The sequence below is a fragment of the Tamandua tetradactyla genome, chromosome 26 (genome assembly GCF_023851605.1).
Source record: "Tamandua tetradactyla isolate mTamTet1 chromosome 26, mTamTet1.pri, whole genome shotgun sequence".
NCBI classification, from domain to species: Eukaryota; Metazoa; Chordata; class Mammalia; order Pilosa; family Myrmecophagidae; genus Tamandua; species Tamandua tetradactyla.
This window is the reverse complement of record NC_135352.1, coordinates 15,217,997-15,235,145: the sequence shown is the minus strand read 5'-3', so window position 1 is coordinate 15,235,145 and position 17,149 is coordinate 15,217,997. Positions and strand designations below refer to the sequence as shown.

Genomic DNA, 17,149 nt, shown 5'->3' with positions numbered 1-17,149 from the left:
ACTTGCAAATCCCATAGCTTTCCTACATGGGACTTGGATGGGTCTGGGACTCTTTAGGTTGCAAAGGAGAAAAGCACAACTGCAACTGTCTTCATCAAACAAGCAAGCAAAAAAGAAGAATCGGTTCACATACCATATCCCAGGAAGGCAGAGGTGAAGTTGATCTTGGGATCAGTGTCTGTGAGTCTGCATCAACCCCCCTTATGGAGCAGAGAGAAAAGAGGACATCTTTCACCTGATTCCAGTATATGAAATTCCTGGGAGGGGCTGTGATAGGCCAATAACTGTGGCCAGAGGGTGTTCATAGCCTGACTGCATGCTCAGTTCTCTCTCTCTCTCTCTTTTTTTTTCTTTTAGCTTTTTTATTGTATAATGTAACACCATGTGATCCTCGCATATTTTTCCTTCTAGCTGCTCCAGAATATAGGAGGCTAGAGGGCTTAAATACTTTTTTTATCATCACAATCGATGTTTTTTTCCTTCTTTTTTTTGTGAACAATAGCATGTATACAAAAAAGCTATAAATTTCAAAGCACAGCACCACAATTAGTTGTAGAACATATTTCAGACTTTGACATAGGTTGCAGTTTCACAATTGTAGGTTTTTACTTCTGGCTGCTCTAAAATACTGGAGACTAAAAGAGATATCAATTTAATGACTCAGCATTCATATTCATTTAAGTCTTATCTTCTATGTATAATTCCCCCACCACCTTTGATCTTTCCATACCTCTCTTTGGGGTTATTTGGGCTATGGCAATTCTAAATTTTTGCTCTTGAAAGGGTCTGTCACTAATATGGGGTAGGGAGATGGAGCTATCTGATGTTCTGGAGAGGCTGGGCTAGGTTTCAGGATTTATCTGGACCAGGGACCCATCTGGAGGTTGTAGGTTTCTGGAAAATTACTTCAGTGCCTGGAACCCTTGTGGAATCTTATAAATTGCCCTAGGTGTTCTTTAGGATTGGCTGGAATGGTCCTGGTTAGGGGTTGGCAGGTCATGATAGGTACATGCTCAGTTCTCTTGAGAGGAGCATTTTCTATAACCAAAATTGAGGGGAATGGGCAGGAAATGGTACCGGTCAGATATAGGCGGTAACCACTATATTATCAATAGCAGGTTTCAGTTAGCATGTAATTTGCTCTCTTCTCGATGTTACTGCCACCATGTATTTCCAAGAAAGGAGGAAAGAAATTATTAATTCCTCTACTTTGCCATCTTTTCACCACCATCACTAACTCCACTTCTGGAGGGTACAGGACCCTGTCTGCCTGTCTCCTGGTTAGGAAGGGACACTGAAGAGCATACTTATTTAGGAAACTACAAAACTAAGGGGCCCCTGTGCTTTGTGGAGGATTTCTAATCAGAGCCTTTTCTTGCGGTCTTGGCTGTGCTGTTTCCCCTCCTTTAGAGATGATAGCAGCAGTGAGGGTGTGATGGCATGTCCCAGATTTAGGGAACAGGTTCACTTGCCAGCATTGTAAGAAATGAACTCATAGTGGGGTCATTACAGGTGAGGAGGTGACGCCGAAGCGCCACTCTCCAAGATGATATCCTCATGCTTGTTGGGGCCCCAGGAATGTGGGTCAGCCTTAGAAGATACAGTTTTGGGGCAGTGCCAGTGACCTAGGTTAGACTTTATCTCTTCATTCTCTAGTGGGCTCCTGTAACTTGAGTGAAGAGGACACTGTGAGCTCTGTGGGGAAAGTCCTCGCGCCAGCTCCTCAGCTTCATTTCCATTATCAAGTCTTCACAGGCCCAGTCAAATTGGAAAAGACCATCATTTATTGATCACCCACCCTGTGGCAGGCACTTGGCATATTTTCTACCAATATCCTGGAAGGTAGGTATTTTTATCAACTACTTTTTATAGGTAAGAACACCAAGGCTCGGAGATGTTTAGTAATTTCCCCAAGATCACACAGCAGCGAATCACAGAGTCTTGACTCAAGGTCAAATCTATCTGACCCCAAAGCCTGGGCCTTATCTACCATACTAGGCTGCAGCTCACAGCAATCAGATGGGAAAGGAACTCCTTGTTCTGCTTCCCCAGTCTGCTAGATGGAATCTTAGGGCCTTTATGGGGCTCTAGAAGAATAAATTTAGATTTTGCCAAACATAGCCCTTAATTCAATTTGCTGCAGGGACAACCACCTCATTCACTGGTGGGTGGTAAGGAGAGGATAATTAGGTTACTCGTGCTGCAGGAAGAGAGGTTTATAGCCTTTCTGGAAAGCTACAGCAGAGTGGGCAGGAAGGAAATCTGGGGAGCTGGAGACAGAGGAGAAAGATTGGGGGCACGTAGGAAGGCAGAATCTGAGGCTTGAGAAGGAAAAGACCACACAATATTTGAACAGAGGCCAAATATCTCCGTTTTCAGGAGGAAACAGACATACAAAAAAATCCTCCCACCCAAAGAATGCTTAGGTACCCCTGAGCCCTGAGACAGCATAAAGAAAATAAAACAACCTGCTATAAATGCAATAAAGGTAGGAAATTCTACCGTAAATCCGGAAGGAATTCATTTTATTCAAAATGGCTTTGCAAAAATTATTTAGGGTGGCTGAATACCTGGAGGACAGGGTGGGTAGGAGTCTGTTGAAATCTCTGCCTTTGTCACAACCTGGGAGTATGGACCTGCAGTGCAAAGAAAGAGGGCATTGACTTGGGTTTGTGGTGGGGAGAGCCCCTGGGAGACTGACATCTTGTCTCATTTCTGAGTCCCTCTGCCACAGCCACAGCCAGGGCTGGTGCTTTTTACACAGCATGCAAAGGAAGTGACGATTGCCGGGCCTCAGGAGAGGATGGTTGTGGTAGGTTAGGTTCAGGTGTCAACTTGGCCAGGTGAAGGTGCCTAGTTCTGTTGCTGTGGACATGAGCCAATGGTTCGTGAACCTCATCTTGCTCATTACATCTCCAGTGGGCTAGGAGGTGTGCCTGCTGCAATGAATGATGTTTGATTTAATTGGCTGGTGCTTAAATGAGAAAGCTCAATGTAGCACAGCCTAAGCAGCTCGGCATTCCTCATCTCAGCACTCGCAGCTCAGCCCAGGCCTTTTGAGATGCAGAAAGGAATCACCCCGGGCAAAGTTGTTAGAATCTGGAGGCCTGGAGAGAAGGCCAGCAGAGATCACCCTGTGCCTTCCCACATAAGAAAGAACCTCAGTGGAAAGTTAGCTGCCTTTCCTCTAAAGAACTATATGTTAACTAAATAAATCCCCTTTTATTGAAAGCCAATCCATCTCTGGTGTGTTGCATTCCAGCAGCTAGCAAACTACAATAGTGGTGATCAGGGGGACAGTTTGCCTTGGGTCTTCTTGGACGTGAATTCTACATTTTGCTGACCTTTGTGCCATGAGGACTCCTGGCATCTCAAAATAGATATCTTCTCAAAGGGGAGCATAGACATCTCAAAGACATCCTGCCAAAGCAAAAATTTTTAACTTTAATTCTAATTCTAATTAAAGCACGAATATGTGCCATTTGGCATGTTTATGCATACGAGAAAGTGTTGCTGAAGCAAGTAATAAAAATGTGAAGGTTAGAGAATTACTGGGAAGGAAAAAATTTGTGGTTAAAAGGATTCTAGGGCTGTTGAACTGTAATCTGGTAGCCTTGATTATTGAAGATGATTGTATAACTATATAGCTTTTATAGTATGACTGTGACTGTGAAAACCTTGTGACTGACACTCCCTTTATCCATGTATAGGCAGATGAGTAAGAAAATAAAGACAAAAAAAATAAGTAATGGGGGGAGGGGATAAGGGATACGGGATGTTTTGGGTGTCCTTTATTTATTTTTTATTTTTATTTTTTTGGAGTAATGAAAATATTCTAAAATTTTTCATGGTAATGAATGCACAACAATATGATGATACTGTGAGCCATTGATTATATACTTTAGATGATTATATGGTATGTGAATAAATCTCAATAAAATTGCATTTAGAAAAAGGATTCTAGGGAAACTTATTTGGATGAATGTTCCTAATATTTTCATGATCCCTGCTCAGCTATGGAGAAATGGCAAGAAGGCATCTGCAGACCCTATATGCATGCCATACTCCTGCTGCCAGGGAAGCCCCCCTCACCTGCTGTCAGGGGAGGCAGGACATGGGAAGGACACACCTCTTCTAATAATTCTCAGGGGCCTGAAGAGTCCACAAGTTTATTTGCCAAGCACTTGATGGCATTTGAAAATTTGTTTGATACCTATTTGTTTAAAGCAGACCTTGTGATTAAAAGATGACCAAAATCCTGAGCCCCCAGTCTTGGGGTTTGTTCATATGAAACTTAACCCCACAAAGGATAGGTCAAGCCTACTTAAAATTAGGCCTGTCACCCCCAAGAGAACCTCTTTTATTGCTCAGATGTGGCCCCTCTCTCCAGCCAACACAACAAGCAAACTCACTGCCCTCCCCCTGTCTTCGTGGGACATGACTCCCAGGGTTGTGGACCTTCCTGGCCACATGGGACAGAAATCCTAGAATGAGCTGAGACTCAGCACCAAGGGATTGAGAAAACCTTCTCAACCAAAAAGGGGAAGAGCAAAATGAGACAAAATCAAGTGTCAATGGCAGAGAGATTCCACAGAGTTGAGAGGTTATCCTGGAGGTTATTCTTATGCATTGAATAGATAGCACCTTGTTAGTCAAGATGTAATGGAGAGGCTAGAGAGAACTGCCTGAAAATGTAGAGCTGTGTTCCGGTAGCCAAGTTTCTTGATGATGATTGTATAATGATATAGCTTTCACAGTGTGACTGTTTGATTGTGAAAACCTTGTCTCTTATGCTCCTTTTATCTGCCTTGTCAACAGATGAGTAGAACACATGGAATAAAAATAAATAATAGGGGGAACAAATGTTAAAATAAATTTAGTTTGAAGTGCCAGTGATCAATGAAAGGGAGGGGTAAGGGGTATGGTATGTATAAATTTTTTTCTGTTTTCATTTTATTTCTTTTTCTGAATAGATGCAAGTGTTCCAAGAAATGATCATGATGATGAATATGCAACTATGTGATGATATTGTGACTTACTGATTATATGTGTAGAATGGAATGATCATATGTTAAGAATGTTTGTGTTTCTTTCATGTCATATTTTTAAAAAAAATTTAAAAATTAATTTAAAAAATTAAAAAAAAATATTGCCAAAATCAGAAAGAGGAAAAACCAGGAAGTTGATTTATATTTAGAGAAGTTTTGGAAGAAAGATGAGACAAACTTAAAGAAACAGAGAAAACCCATAAATGAACTACACTGCTGTTCTGCACAATGCCTTGGGTGAAGCACTAGTTTTGAGAGAAGTTCATCACCAAAAGTTTTCTGTACTCAAGTAAATCTGGCCACTCTGACATACCATAATCCCATGTGGAGATTCAGGTTTTGAGAGCATACTAAATGTTCTGACAACTTCTGCAGTAAAGAAATATAGTTTTGTTTTTTCACACAGCATTTCCTCAATTGGCCTGAGAACTCTTTTTCCAGCAATCTTTTATATTACTGGATGGTAGAGTTGTGAAGGAGAAAAAAAAAAATGAACATAGGCGAGTATGAATGAAATTTTAGGAAAAAAATCTCGAACAGAATAGGGAAATGCATTAGGCATGATTTAATTTTGTGGAACGGCAGTCCTCAGTACAGAGAAAAGATGGAAACAATTCCAACAGACTATGTGCTGAATGCCTTTTCCTAGAATAAGACAATCAGATGGGTACCTTGTTTCATCCCAGCATGGAACCAAGCCACTATGGAAGCCAGAACCAAGTGGAAGAGATTAAATCAACCAGTTTAGGCCCTATGAGTAAGAAACAAAGGAACACCAAAAGCAGCTTATCTTTGTACAAACAGACAAGATAAGAAAAGACACAAACAGTATTGGACTAGAGAGAAACCCAATCACATTAACAATTTATGTAAGTTTGAAAGGCAAAGCTCTTACTTCTTTTGAAAATAGAGGAATTTTTATCTTTGCAGAATCAAAATCCATTCATTCATTCAACACAATTTATTGATTGCCTGTAAGTGCTGGGGGGCTTTGTAAGGGCTGAGGATGCACAGCAAGCAAGCCAGGGTAGGTGTAGGGATGTAGGTGATGATTGTAAACAAATAACCACGGTCCAGTGTGTTAGGTGCTTTAATAATAAAATGACTGAGGCCACTGATGTGAACCCACATTGCAATCACTCAAGCGAAGTATATCCATTATGATCTTTACAACAATTAAATGGTGCTTCCTTAGTCACTGAAGCAAATCAACAGATGGTTGTTTAATTGTTTGTGAAACTAAACTATTAACTACTGGGCTAGAAAATACATCTCTTCTTCTGAAATCTCTCAAGGCAGAAATGAAACAGCACTCTGGAAGATGCCAAAAACCATCAAAAGATAAATGTAGAATCTCAGAATTGAGTCCTGTCACTGACCTGCTTTATAACCTCTGTCAAACTGCAATATGGTAAGATATAGTGGATGTGTTTCCCCAGGAGCATTAAATGGAATGATGAATGTTTTCTAGTTGCTTGTTACATAAATGGTAAAATACAAAGCTACTCATAAAACCCCTTTGTGGTGATGAAGGGTCTCTGTCAAGTTTCCCATGTTGGCTGCAGATATGTTTGGGGAATTTGGCCCCCTTCAAAAAGAGAATGCATGGGCTCCTTGTTTCTGGCCACATTTTAATATTGCACTGCATTTTAGCTTATGAAGCTCCAGACACTATTTATGCGCTGTTCATTTAATATAATGCTAATTACAGTAATAGGCAAGGCACTTATGTCTCTATTAATCACTTCAACAACACTTGGCTTAATCCTCTAAAATTAACTACAAGCTATTACTAAACTATAAAATTCTCAAACTATGCCTGATAAACTAGAAACACCTTCAAATAATGAGAGCCAGCTTGAGAGTTGACAAAGGCTCCTCACAGTCCAGCTGACAACAGCAACATTCCCCAAAAGCCCACTTTCAAAGGTCACCATTTCCATCTGCCCACCTCTTGGTAATGCTGCCATTTATATAACGCTGGAAGCCAGATGCTGAGCCTGTTTCTGAAGCACCCAAGTGGAAGTTTCTGTTCTAGGTTTAGTAGGTATCTCCTGACAGATGTCATGCACAGAGTCCTGGCATGCTTTCCCATCTTCTACATGAGGATGAAACCGTTCCCACTGCAGTCTTCCTCCCCTGGAAGCATCCTTTCTATCCTCCTGGATTCAGCTTAAATGCCACATCCTCAGGAAGTTTGCCTGACCAGTTGAGCTAACCTTGATCTCTCAGTTGTCAAATCTCTGATCATTTATATTTCTGTTTACTTTCTGGTTCATAGTCGGGCCTTGCCAACTAAAAGGCAAGCTCTGTGAGGGAAACAGCATCTGCTCTCTTTACCCCTATAATCTGCAATGCACAGATAGGATCTGTTGATTGAATAAAAAGGATGATGTGACAACAATATCAGAGACAGATTTTGAATAAAAAATAAAAAAGAAGATTACTTGATAATTTTGTTAACGCAAGTTCATTTATTTTTGTTTCTCTTCTATTAAACAGTTGACAACATCTGGATCCAACTGGATCCAAATATTGGAGGCAATCTCCAAATGAAGCATCTGCCCAGGTCTTTAAGTGTTTACCAGAGGCAGGTTGGGACACCTATTCCTAGCAGTGCCTTCTACTTTGTCTTCTTACGCAAGGTCAACAGAGATCAGGAGTCAGAGATGGAGTATATATAAAAATTAATAGGTGACAATAATGTTGGGAGGGATCCAGAGATGGGAATATTCTGGCTGCAAGGCAAGTAATCAGAGGCTGTGAAGTCTGTGAGTTTAAAGGCAGATAGCAGTAAGCAGAACACCACACTGTCTTAAAGGTGCCTGATCCTTGAGTAGATTACCATCCCTGCATCTATGGATTTTCTGGCATCCAAGTGGCAGGAACATCCAGCAGAGAGAGTTAAAGACTTTAGCTGGGAACTTCCAATTGGCCATCCATCCATCCATCCATCCACTATCAAGACTCAGAGGACTATGCCAGACTTTCTGGATACAGAAAAATACTCAACACTACTTTTGAGAAGTTCATGGTCTGTTGAGGTGGCAGACATCTAATCAGATAAATACCCCAACACTATTGGAGCTGTAACTGAATCTGTACCAGGAACACAGAGGAGGGAACTGCTCCCAAACTACACTGCGGAGGTGGAATTTGAGCAGATTCTTGAAGGAGGTCAAGAAGTTTTCTAGGGAGAAAAAGTTGGTGGACCTTCTAGAAAGAAAAAAAAGGCATATAGATGTGGGACAATCTGTAATATTTGGGGATCAGATGTTTAGTATAGGTGAACTATGAGGCACAGTTGGGAGCTGGAGTTGCTGAGGCTGGGAAAGGGGTTGCATCCAGATATCAGTGCTCTTGTATACTTTACCAAGGAGTTTAAATTCCATCTTCTGGTCTGTGCAAAGTCTGTAGAGAAGAACTGTATTTTTTTGGTTTTTTTGTTGTTTGTTTTACACACACATGCACACAGCAACTAGAAGAACACGGTTAGAAAGCTTGCTTGGTAACAAATCATGAAAGATACCAAATGTGTCACCAAAGACTTTATTTTCTAGACCAAAGGTCCACATCTCAGATGCCTTCAGAGGCCAGACAAATAGCAAACATGTGAGGTGCCTGGGGGTGATTGTCCCATCTAAAGATTTCACATTCATGAATGTCAAAACACTGTGTTTGCCAAACTGATCATCTCAGTGGCTGATATGACTTTGCTCTCTGAGCTCATGATCTCTGCCCTGGAAAATGGGAAGACAGAAGATTTTAGTTGAGAAGAATTGTAGCAGGTTCTGTTGTTGCTCTCTCTGCCAAGATCCCATTGGACTGTCCAAGAGGTCACTTGCAGATAGTCCCTCTCAATCTGTGGTTTCCTCCATCCCCCTGTCTGAGGGCCTTCTGAGAGTGCTTGGCCACATGAGGGCTAGGTCAGAAGTGCCAGAGCATTACTGCCTCAGGAATAAACTTTGACCAAGAAGAACAGGAGTTGCTGGACAAACACCCCGGCGGCCTTGCTCTTGATGGACCAATGCTGCTATTTGGTCTACGTAGTTTCTCAGAGGGTCTCCAGCAGGACTGAACTCCAGTTGTCCACAGCAGTGTCTCATCCATTAATGCAGTTTATTGGCTTTCTCTTTATAGGGTTTACCTATAAAACTGAAATGCAGATTTGCTTACAGGAACTTTATTGGGTAATTTCCTAGAGATCTATCAACACCTGTGAGAGAAAAAGGAAGCACAATTGCATAGATGGAGGAGTTGAACTGTGCTGCTATTATAGCCTCAGTGGATCCTAAGAAGTTCAGGGCCTGGGGTGGCCATTTAGAGTTATTCTCCTTGAGACCAGGGTGGGTGTGCATTACATTCCTGTATTGACTAGTCAATGGATGTAGGCTGCTCCAGAGAAGGACCCTGGGTGAGCCTGCTCTTTCCTGCTGAGAGCAATTCTTGGTGAGGGACTCAGGTAAGAGCCATTAGTCACCAGTACTCTGTCTAGCAGCTGGTGGAATGAGGTCCTGGCCCTTCAGGGAGTCTGGACAGCATACCACAGCATCCACCTGATAGGCTTTCTTCCCTTCCTTGTCTACTTCTCTACTCCCTTGCTATCCTGGTAGCAATACAATTCTTGTCTGCTTTAGGTGAAACTCATACAAGACAGGAGTCATATGATCTGAACATTTGTTTAAGAAAACCGACCTGGTAGCAGGGTATAAAATAGATTGGAGGACTGCAAGACTGTCTAAATATGCCAGAAGAAAAAAATGATGACAGTTGTCCAGGTGAGAGGGATTAAATTAAGAGAATGGCTCAGGGAGAGGAAGAAAAGGGATGGAGGTGAAAATGCCATTAATGGAAATAAAATAAGCAAAAAGATGAATGGTGTGCAGATGAGAGCAGTTAATTTGGTTTTAGAAATTTTGCACTTGAGTTAGAAATGTCCATTTAGCAGGTGGATATTCAGGTTAAGAAATGTAGATTGAAGAGTTAGGTATGTAACAGTGGTAGCTGACATGTTGAGATTGGAAGAGATTGTTAAGGGAGAGGGTGCAGGAAAGGAGGAATCAGATAACAATCATTGATCATCTATAATCAGACACTATGCTTGGTTGAGGACAGGTCCTTGGAAAAGACCAACATTTACAGGAGTAGAAAAGGAGACAAAACAGCAATCATCAATAACAAATGCCATATCCACCAACTGCCACTCTTTTCTGCTCCATCCACTGCAGACATTACCAACTGATCTTGCAATTTTTCTCTAAAGTGCTTGGACTTGCTTCAGAATCCTTCTCAACCCTGTGTACCAGAAGTGATACTAACTAATCAGGTTTAGCCCCCCCTGGATCAAAAATGTATCGCTATTCTTGGTATTGGGGGAGCTAAAAGTAGAAAGACTTGGACAAATGAGAGGGTGGGTAGTGAGCATTTTTCAGTACTAGAGAAGCAGAAGAGAACAAAGCCTGAAAGGAGCCAGCTGGGCTAAGTAAATAGGAGGTTTTGTGGACCATGGAGAACAGTTTCAGGGGAGCAACAGGACAGCAATCAGAGTGCAGGATTGCAAGTAGATGCTGATGTTCTGTCTTCCTTAGAAGTTGGTGCTGCTGCTGAGGGGAGCGCTGTACTGGCAGCTGGGGAGTTGAGGCTGAAGCCACTGAGTTCCTAGTAACCCAAAGTGATGCCATAATCAATGTCCCAAGAAATTAAAAAAAAAAAGATTTTGGGTGTCTGTTGATTATTATCTTTTCTCTCTGTGGATATAGTCTTATGTAATCTTTCAAATCCTTTTAAATGACACAATAAGCACACTATTTCTAAGATACATAAGATTGGCCCATAGGCAGTATGAATTTTGTTTGAGTATCCTAAATTACATTTGATAGACACAGGAAAAGCTTTAAAAATAATCCTTCAATGTAGTTGGTTGCTGATATTGGAAAAACAATTGCCAACATAGAGCAATATCTTCTGCTTTCCATATTCATGACATTTGACATAAGATGCATAAGACAAAACAAGAGCAAACATGATCTGGAGATGGGTCAGCAGAAGAAAAGGAGCACTGCAAGGCATTCGGCCCGGAAAGTCAAGCCAGCTCTGGCTCTAACTTGGAATTGATCTTGGGTGAGTCGCTTAACTGCTCTAATCCTCTGTTTCATCCTTTGGAAAATCAGAGTCCTGGCCCAGGGCGATCTACTGAGAGAAAGTCTTTGATTCATCTATGGCCAACCCACTTTTATCCCTAAATTCATCAGGCTGAGTCCTCATCAATAATTCATAGGTACCTGCAGGTCACCTCTGCATAGAATCAAGTTTCTTGTACTTGTCCTGTTTCCATTTGAATGAAAACTCCCTGATCTGTGCCATCTAAAGACACCACCCAAAGTTTGTAAGTTTAGAGGGCAGAGTTGATGACATCTAAAGCACTTTCAAAGTCCAGCATTTCTGGGAAGGGGACCATCAATATTAATTAAGTGCTGGCAGGCCTCAGGATCACTTACTATTCTAAAAATGTGTGAGTTCACTTGTACCGTGTACTCATGAGGAATTTGGATATACCTGCAGATCTGGTTACTGCATCAGTTGGGCCGCATCCAAAAGCCACAACACTCTGCTTCCTGCATCTTAAGTGTGTTCTTACTGAAAATTCTGATGAATAGCTAAAGAAATACGCTAACTCCCTGGAAGCTAACTCAATGGATAAACTTGAAAAAAGGTAACAGATTTTACTGCAAGAAGCATGGGATTATGGCCCCTAAAATATAAACTGGAAATCATTGTTTCATGTTGGCCCATGCATTTCTTCAAGTGTTGTGTGATAAATAATTGTAGGAGTAAGATCAAGGAAGGTGGGAAATGTCTAGACTCCATCAGACCTTTGGACCTGACTCCATCAGTCAGAACTGATATAAACTGTCTTCAGAAATGTTCCCCCCTCTCTTAGCCATGAAAGGTTGTTTTGACTTCTGGACCTCTCTCCTGCTCCTCTGCTCTTTCTTTCCACTCTCGTTCCCAGGGTCAGCTTCCTCTGTCCATCTTGCAAAGGCTGCCACCACTTCCCTTCTCTACAAAGCACACCATGTGTGTTCATGCCTCCAGTTCTTATTGGGCTTTCTCATGCAGTTGCTGTCATACAAGGCTGGGGCTGGAGTTCTCTGAAGATATCTGAAGATTTGCTCACTCATATGTCCCACACCACAGGGCAGCTCAGAGCTGAGAGAGAGAGAGAGAGAGAGAGAGAGAGAGAGAGAGAGAGAGAGACAGAGAGAGAGACAGAGACAGAGACAGAGAGAGTTTGGTTTGTTCAGATTAGTGTGATGCCCTGATACATCCCAGAGTAATTTAGACAGAGAATAAAAAAGTATTTGCAAAATCCCCTTGAGGGGCTGGGGAGTAGAAAGGAAATATTAAACCTCCCCATTGGGGGAACTCCTAATATTTTTACCAGCAATGGGGACAACCAATTCAATAGGCTGAACCCTCGATCTTGGGTTCACCCCTATGAAACTTATTCCTTCAAAGGAGAAGCTAAGACTACTTATACTTATGCCTGAGTCAACCCCAGAGAACCTCTTTTGTTGCTCAGATGTGGCCTCTCTTTCTAAGCCAACTTGGCAGGTGAACTCCTGCCCTCCCCACAACCCCCCATGTGGGACATGACTCCCAGGGGTGTAAATCTCCCTAGTAATGTGGGACAGGGCTGTTGAGATGAGACTGGACTGCAGGATGAGATTTAAGAAGGCTTCTTGACCAAAAGGGGGAAGAGAGAATTGGGACAAAATAAAGTTTCAGTGGCTGAGAAATTTTAAACAGAGTCGGGAGTTTTTCCAGGAAGTTATTCTTCTGCATTGCATAGATATCCCTTTTCAGTTTATGGTGTATTGGCGTGGCTGGAGGGAAGTACCTGAAATTGTTGAACTGTGTTCTAGTAGACTTGATTCTTAAAGATGATTGTATAATTTACAATGTTACCATGTGATTATGAAAACCTTGCATCTGATGCTCCTTTTATCCAAGGTATGGACAGGTGAGTAAAAAAAATAGGATAAAAATAAATAAATAATAGGGGTGAATAAGGGGCAAAAAAATTGGGTAGATTGAAATACTAGTGGTCAATGAAAGGGATAAGAGGTATGAGATATATGAGTTTTTTTTCTTTTTATTTCTTTTTTTTTGGAGTGATGCAGATATTCTAAAAATGATCATTGTGCTGAATACACAAATATGTGATGATATCGTGAGCCACTGATTGTATATTTTGGATGGTGTGTACACGTATGAACATATCTCAATGAAAATATAAAAAAAAATGAAATCATGCAGTGTCCCTTCTGGTACATTTCATGGGTCCAGACAGTCACAAAGTCCCGTCCAAGTAAAGCGGAGATGACATAGACTTCACGTCTTGATGAGAGAATGTCAGAGTTCTGGAAATATTGTGGGACCCAGTGATGGGTTGAATCATGGGCCCCACAAATAGGTTCGTAATTGAATCTGCATTCCTGTGAGTGGGAACCCAATGTAAATAGGACCTCTAGAAGATGTTCTCAAACTGGCTTGGTAGAGGCCTTATAAAGAAAACCTGGGAGTCACAAAAGCCCGAAAGGAGAGTCTATTGCTATGTGATGGGAGGCAAAAATACAAGAAACTGCAAGGATTGCCATTCACAATGCCACAGACTCCGGGGAGAAAGCAAGCCTTGCCAATATCTTGATTTTGGACCTCTTCTAGCCTCAAAACCCTGAGCCAATAAATTCCTAGTAAGTCAGAACCAGATTGTGGTATTTGTGATGGTGGCTCTGACAAACTAAGATCATATTTAGAGAATGGTTTTGTTTTCTTGTTAACAAAGTGTTGTCCTACTGTGTGTTCTTGGTTATTCCACCTTCCATTTAATAAGTCTTTCATTAAATAGTACTTCTGCATATCTATGACAGATGGACCTTGTACTGAAAGAGACCAGCAAGAGTCACTGCAGTGGTGAACTCACTGCTCTCCCTTCAACGTGGGACATGACTCCCAGGGGTGTAAATCTCCCTAGCATTGTGGAATAGAAATCCTGGATGAGCCAGGACCCAGCATCATGAGATTGAGAAAGCCTTCTTGACCAAAAGGGGGAAGACAGAAATGAGACAAAATAAAGTTTCAGTGGCTGAGAGATTTCAAATATAGTTGAGAGGTTAACCTGGAGGTTACTATGCATTTTATAGATATCCCTTTTTAGTTTAGGTGTGTTGGAGTGGCTGGAGGGAAGTACCTGAAACTGTTGAGCTGTGTTCCAGTAGCTTTGATTCTTGAAGATGCTTACTTAAAGATATACTTTTACAATGTGACTGTGACTTTGAAAACCTTGTGTTCTGATGCTCCTTTTATCCAGGGTATGAATAGATGAGTAAAATAATATGGGTAAACAAATAAATAAATAATGGGGGGACAAAAGGTAAAATAAATTAGGTAGATGGAAATACTACTGGTCAATGAGCAGGAGGGATAATGGGTATGGGATATATGAGCTTTTTCTTTTCTTTTTTTTTTCTGGAGTGATGCAAATGTTCTAAAAGATGATCATGGGGATGAACGCACAACTACGTGATGATATTGTGAGCCATTGATTGTACACGATGTATGGTCTGTATGTGTGTGAAGATTTCTCAATAAAAATGTAAAGAAAAAAAGTACAATTTGAAAACTGAAAAAGAAAAAACAGTCTCTGCAGATGGCCACACACCTGCTAAAGCACCAGAGAGGGGCTGAGACTTTCAGAGTCATGCTGGTGTGTTATTCAGTTGCTTACTGCTTAGAACATTTGGTCTCCCAGTCAATTCTGGCACAAAGTAGGCCTTGGGCAGCCTGAGGATTGCAGGTTCCCCCTGTAAAACCAGGGGCTGGCTGAAATCATGCCTTAGGCCATTCTCTGGTTTGACTGGTAGAAACCAGATTTTCTAAGTCCCTAGAGTTTACCATAGAGAGTTTGGCTTCTAATCTACATTGTTTATAGCCATTTCCTCTTGCTGGAAATCAGACTGTTATGTGCCTCAGAAAAGCCATATTTCTAATCCATTCCTGTGGGTGCAGACCTATTTTTGGGTGGGATCTTTTGCTTAGGTTGTTTCTAGGGAGATGCAGCCCACCCAATTCAAGGTGGGTCCTAACCCTTTATTGAAGTCCTTTTTGAGAGGGCACAGAGAGCTCAGAGCTCAGAGACATTTGGAGACAGGGAAAGAAAATGCTCCAGGATAAGCTAAGAGAGACGCACCCTGAGATGTTTTGGAGACAGTATTGAAACCAGAAGCTGAGACAAAAGGACCAGCAGTCATTGTCATGTGCCTTCCCATATGGCAGAGGAGCCCCAGATGCCATTGGCCTTTTCTGAGTGAAAGTATCCTTGTTGATGCCTTAGTTTGGACATTTTTATGGCCTTAGAACCATACATTTGTAACCTAATAAACCCCCTTTTGAAAAGCCACCCCATTTCTGGTATATTGCATTCTGGCAGCATTAGCAAACTGAAACACCAGCCTGAAGGCAGAAGCAGGGAGAAACCAACCCAAGCAGAGGAGTAGTTGGAGGGGAAAAGATGTGGGCAGAGGGAAAACAGAAAAGGCAGACGGATTAAAAAGTTGTTGATGTTAGTGTTGGCTCACTGTCACCAGGGTGGGAGGCCTTGGCTGGTCTCCTTAGTAAGATAAGGCATATTTAATAAATCTTGCTTTAGCTTGCCTCTTTTTTCTTTCCTAAAGCTGGCATTTCACCCTCTTTTTAGGGTACAGTACTTAACATAAATCCACAAGATTTATCAGGCCTACTTATCCCATGGAGGGGACCCTAGGGTAACTGGAATTAAATCAGAATTTCATGTGACTGACTTGGCTTAAATTGACGCTTGCCATATCTGGTTGAAAGAAAAGGTATATTTTGTTACTGTGCAAATGAATAATGCTATAAAAGGCTGAAGAATTAAAAATTATCTCTGCAGATTTCCTCTGCAGAGGAAACTAGGTGGTTTGAAATTCCTTAGAGACAGAGTTGGGAGGAAATACTTATTTCCACTTCAAGTAGCATCATGGTGCGTTATTCAGATTTTTATCTTTTTTTTTGGTGGACCTATACAAATGGCTAGAAAAATAATTATATAGAGGGAAAAATCCAATTAAAATGGCTTCAGAAGGACAGCAGCATCTTATACTCAGTAGATTCTGTTAAGTGTCATGGAGAAGTACAACATCCTCACCAATTCCTGAGGATTATTCATTTCAAGCAGCATATATTGGACGCCTGCCAGTAGCCTTAATGCAGTGCCAGGTGCTGGAGACATAGTCACTAATAAAACAGGCCTTTCCCAGAAATCCAGGTTTATACTGTCCCTTTTATATTAGAAAGTAATACATTATTTAAAAAAAAAGTTGGGGGGGGATTGCCATTCTAATATCATTGCTTTGTTTTGATATATTTTCTTCCTGGGTATTTAAAATATTTAGTTGTAATAATCCCAAATATAAACATTTTTATCTTGCTTTTTCTAAATGTGACCATTTTATTAATGCTAGCAGCTAAGCTGCTAAAGGCACAGCTAGGATTTTTCTCTTCATATTCCAAGTTGATAAAGTCAGGAACGTGTCAATAAATCGAGGCAAATGAAGGCCTCAGGTGTCTTGAGAATCATTTTCAGGGTTTTGTTTGTTCATTTATATCTTATTCTAAGATGCTCACCCTCCCTCTCTCTCTCGTTCCCCACTACACAAACCCACGGCAGTATTTCCCAGAGTGGAAAAGTTAATGATATTCTATCCTTAGAGCCGTGCACGCCCCACTTAGACACAATTTCTCAGGAGTCAGCTGCTAAGTGCTGTGTCCCTCCCTCCCCCCCAGGACACAGGTGGCCTCTTTCAGTTACAGGCAGAGCACTCAGCTGTTGGAGTCACTGCTTTTCTTTTCTTATTTTTTTTAAGGCATCTTCAGTGCTGCCTGGAGAAAGGTTGTTATTTGAGGCCCTCGTCCTACTCCATTATATCTTTCAGGACTGCCTGAAGGAGGCTGCATCTGACTTTAAAGAAGGATTTTGTTGCTGTTGTCGCTTTCTTCAGCTATCAATCATCAATAAATAA

The 17,149-nt window shown here is 41.4% G+C and overlaps 1 long non-coding RNA gene across 1 annotated transcript in view; it reads left to right on the top strand.

Moving 5' to 3' along the window:
- The window catches only part of LOC143669896 (uncharacterized), a 27,302-nt gene extending 10,153 nt beyond the window's left edge, over window positions 1–17,149 (top strand). Inside the window, exons 3-4 of the long non-coding RNA XR_013169111.1 lie at window positions 1,657–1,842; window positions 16,994–17,149. This is a non-coding gene — a long non-coding RNA (uncharacterized LOC143669896). The remainder of the gene's footprint in view (window positions 1–1,656; window positions 1,843–16,993) is intronic.